The 5,000-nt window shown below is 25.5% G+C and overlaps 1 pseudogene; it reads right to left on the minus strand.

Annotated features, from left to right (window-relative positions):
• The window catches only part of LOC137646564 (uncharacterized), a 333,464-nt pseudogene extending 329,513 nt beyond the window's left edge, over nt 1–3,951 (minus strand).
• Between the last annotated feature and the right edge of the window lie 1,049 nt (nt 3,952–5,000).

Here is a 5,000-nt window from a genome sequence, read left to right on the forward strand (position 1 = left end):
ATGGAAAATGGCTGTCTGCTAAAGAAGGTGATGAATGCAAGAGTTGATGGGAGAAGTACAAGAGGAAGGCCAAGGTTTGGGTGGATGGATGGTGTGAAGAAAGCTCTGGGTGATAGGAGGATAGATGTGAGAGAGGCAAGAGAGCTTGCTAGAAATAGGAATGAATGGCGAGCGATTGTGACGCAGTTCCGGTAGGCCCTGCTGCTTCCTCCGGTGCCTTAGATGACCGCGGAAGTAGCAGTAGTAGGGGATTTAGCAGTATGAAGCTTCATCTGTGGTGGATAATGTGGGAGGTTGGGCTGTGGCACCCTAGCAGTACCAGCTGAACTCGGCTGAATCCCTGGTTAGGCTGGAGGAACGTAGAGAGTAGAGGTCCCCTTTTTTGTTTTGTTTCATTGTTGATGTCAGCTACCCAAAATTGGGGGAAGTGCTTTTGGTATATGTATGTATGTATATTTCACATATAATTTGAATAAAAGTACTCGTGGTAGGTTCAACTTTTTTCCTTCATTTACAGTCAATATTCAAACCTAAAGAGAATGAAGTTCACGAAGCCGTTCCTTATCGGTTCTAATTTATTTTGCTGGTCAGACAATCTTTTCCATTCTTTTAAAACACTCTTATTAACTTCTTTGTTAGTTCAATCCTATGGCTTCCCTTTCTAAAGTTCTACCACTATATTTGCACACATTCTGTATGCGATTAATTTATATAAATACATACATACATACACATATATATATATATATATATATATATATATATATATATATATATATATATATATATATATATACATATATATATATATATACAGAGAGAGAGAGAGAGAGAGAGAGAGAGAGAGAGAGAGAGAGAGAGAGAGAGAGAGAGAGAGAGAGAGAGAGAAAAGGAAGATTATCTTAACCATAAAAATAAAATAAAATATAACATCGCTCATACCTTTTTGACAGGCGTACTGTCTACGAATTCATTAAGCTTGAAATAACCGTTGTAAAATATTTCTCTTTCTTTCTTTTCAATATTATTCAGTACATCTTTAATATTCAATTTAATCTCTCCTTCCATATTGAATTTCTTATCATTTTTGTCTTGAAATTCCTTTGGTCTTTCTTTGTTAAGATTCCCAGCAATATTTTCCTCATTGTTTCCTTTTTGTTCCTTTTCTTTGTTTTCCTCTACTTTTGGGTTGTTTCCGTTCTGCTCGTTTTCATTATTTAAGCCTTTTTCAGTATCCTTATTGCTTAGTTCTTTTATTTTAATATCATTGCGGATTTCATTTTGATAACCTTTACTATTTTTATCCGCTTTATTTTCGTCATGAACTTCTTTAATATTATAATCAACATCACTTTCTTCGACATCATTATCACTTTCTTCATCATCATCATCGTCGTCGTCACCCTCCTCCTCTTCATCATCATCATTATTACTGTCAAGGACATCTTTTTGTTCATCATCATCACCACCTTTATCATCATCATCATCATCATCGTTGTCATAGTAATCCTCACCATCATCATGCTCGTTATTTCTCTCTAAAAGTTCAATATCACCATAAGAATCATCACGTTCTTTCTTCACCCTCTGCGCCTTATCTAAAAGATCCGGATACTCATGAATGTAATCTCTTTCTACCTCCCCACTAGATGTCTCTGCTTTCCTGCCTGACCTCCTGTGGCTGTTTTCATACCTGAGTTGATTTTCTTGGGCTGCAAATAAAAGAAAAAAAAAAAGGAAATGGAATGTTGGTTTTATGATCTCATACATTTTCTTTTACTGCTGTGGTCTTTTGTCTGGACAAGGGGAGGTCCGTGTTCAGCTGACACAAAAAGTCAAATATTTTTCGTTTTGCTTATTTCAGAGCTAATAAACATTTTTCTTTTTTAATAAAAGTTACTAGGAGGAAGCTAAATGCTACAGGAGCGGTTGGGATATTAGTCGGGTCTGAAGTTTATCTTTGGAAATGAAAGAAAAGGTTATTTATTTCAGTACAGTAGAAACACAAAGGGACAGAAAAATATCTAGATTTGAAAATATGTGATTTAAATATTTTACGGAATGGTCATGCGTTGAGAATCTGTAAAAATGTTAAGTCAAATGTTATTTTCAACAGAGAAAAAAGATTTACCTAATATATGAGAGAGAGAGAGAGAGAGAGAGAGAGAGAGAGAGAGAGAGAGAGAGAGAGAGAGAGAGAGAGAGAGAGTTTACGCATTAGTGTTATAATGAAAAGGTACCATATGTACATTTACAATTATATAAATCATGCGCATGTAATCATATACATTATATGTATATTTGTATATCATATACACACATTTATCTGACATATATACATTATATATAAGCATTTATATATATATATATATATATATATATATATATATATATATATATATATATATATATATATATATATATATATATATATATATATTCATATGTATGTATGTAAGTATACTTATTTACATTACATATTTATATATACATATGCATGTATGTGAGCATACTTATTTACATTACATATTTATATATACTGTCTATATACACACGCATATATATAAATAAATATATATGTATATACATTTATATAATTTAATATATTTACATAGCATATATATATATATACACACACACACACACACATATATATATATATATATATATATATATATATATATATATATATATATATATATATATATATATATGTATATATATACATATATATATATATATATATATATATATATATATATATATATATATATATATATATGTATATATACATATATATATATATATATATATATATATATATATATATATATATATATATATATATATATATATATATACTGACGTATATGTCCTTAAATGTGTAGTTACTAATGTATTATTTCTTAGTTTACGCAAAGACTTATTAGAGTTATGAGAAAGTCTGAAGACTGCCTTTGGGTAAGAGCAAATTCATTACAGTCTTGCCTAATTCACTTAAAGAGCATTAGACATAATGAGGGATTAGGCGAGTACCTAGACCATTACAACACTCTTAATGGAGATGCTATTAAGAAAATGGATATAATTTTCTCCGAGTTTTGCATGAAGAGAGAGAGAGAGAGAGAGAGAGAGAGAGAGAGAGAGAGAGAGAGAGAGAGAGAGAGAGAGAGAGAGAGAGAGAGATACTCCTATGATAAAAAATATAATTTATTACTATATACAATATAAGGCAAGTTAACATTTATAAAAGAAAAAGACAAAACATATGAGATTTTCCTATATTTCAAAGTACTTTTCTTTGGAATATGTTAAATAAAACTGACATATGCAGCTTTATAGACGATTAATCGAATCTAAAGATTCTATCAACTGTGAATAAAATAGTTTTAAATTTCGTAATTTTAAAGATGATAAATATTCAATCTTGATTATAAGACAATGAGCTTGACTCGGCAAAACTGACACTTCATTAAAAAATAAGAGTTATTAAAGAAGGGAAATTATACGAATTCTGACCCGTATAATAAACAAAATTGTAAGTAAATTTTCGTAATTATAATGTTGAGTAGGCCTACAGAATATGATCCTAAATCAGCGTAACTAAATATAAGAACTTATTAAAATTCTTACCTGTTTAATATGTATAAAATTGTATGTGAATATGATTATTGTTTTAAATTTCGTAAATATAAATATGATGAATAATCAACCTTAGGCCTAAAAAAGATGAGCTTAGCTAAGAAAAACTAAACATTCATTGAAAATATGAAGTAATTAAAGAAGGGAAATTATATTGATTCTTACCAGACACATTTGACATGGTGATTAACTGCGACACGCTGACGTAGAAATATCCCGAGACCAAAGCTATAATCCAAAATTTCCTGTCTCTGGATATACGATACAACATTCTTCTCACAGCCATTTCTTGGGGAGAAGCTTTAATATATTTCTGAAATGAAAATTTAATCTCAAAGCATTGAAGTATTGATATTTAGATTTTAAGTTTTCATATATTAGTCGCATGGAAACGTACTAAAGAAATGAAAATGGTTAATTGAACGTCTCTATGTCAAAATATTTGGAATATATTTTATCATAACTATATTGTTTATCGGACATTCCTTCAGTCTATATATATATATATATATATATATATATATATATATATATATATATATATGTATGTATATATATATATATATATATATATATATATATATATATATATATATAAATATATATATATAATATATATATATATATATATATATATATTTATATATATATATATATATATATATATATATATATATATATATATATATATATATATATATATATATTTATATATATATATATATATATATATATATATATATATATATATATATACTATATATATATATATATATATATATATATAATATATATATATATATTATATATATATGTATATATATATATATATATATATATATATATATATATATATATATATATATATATAAATGTACATGTAAATGCTAATAAAAATAAAAATAAAATGCAAATAGAAATATAATGTAAATATGAATGAATATAAAAATATAAAAACATAGATATAAATACAAATTTATACAAATACAAATACAACTATAAATATAAATATATATATATATATATATATATATATATATATATATATATATATATATATATATACATATATATACATACATGTATACATATATATAGAGATATATGCATATATACACATATATATGCATATATATATATATATATATATATATATATATATATATATATATATATATATATATATATATATATATATATATATATATATATATATATATATATATATATATATATATATATATATATTATATATATATAATATATATATATATATATATATGTATATATATATATATATATATATATATATATATATATATATATATATATGTATATATATATATATATATATATAT

The sequence above is a fragment of the Palaemon carinicauda genome, chromosome 9 (genome assembly GCF_036898095.1).
Source record: "Palaemon carinicauda isolate YSFRI2023 chromosome 9, ASM3689809v2, whole genome shotgun sequence".
In the NCBI taxonomy this organism is placed as follows: Eukaryota; Metazoa; Arthropoda; class Malacostraca; order Decapoda; family Palaemonidae; genus Palaemon; species Palaemon carinicauda.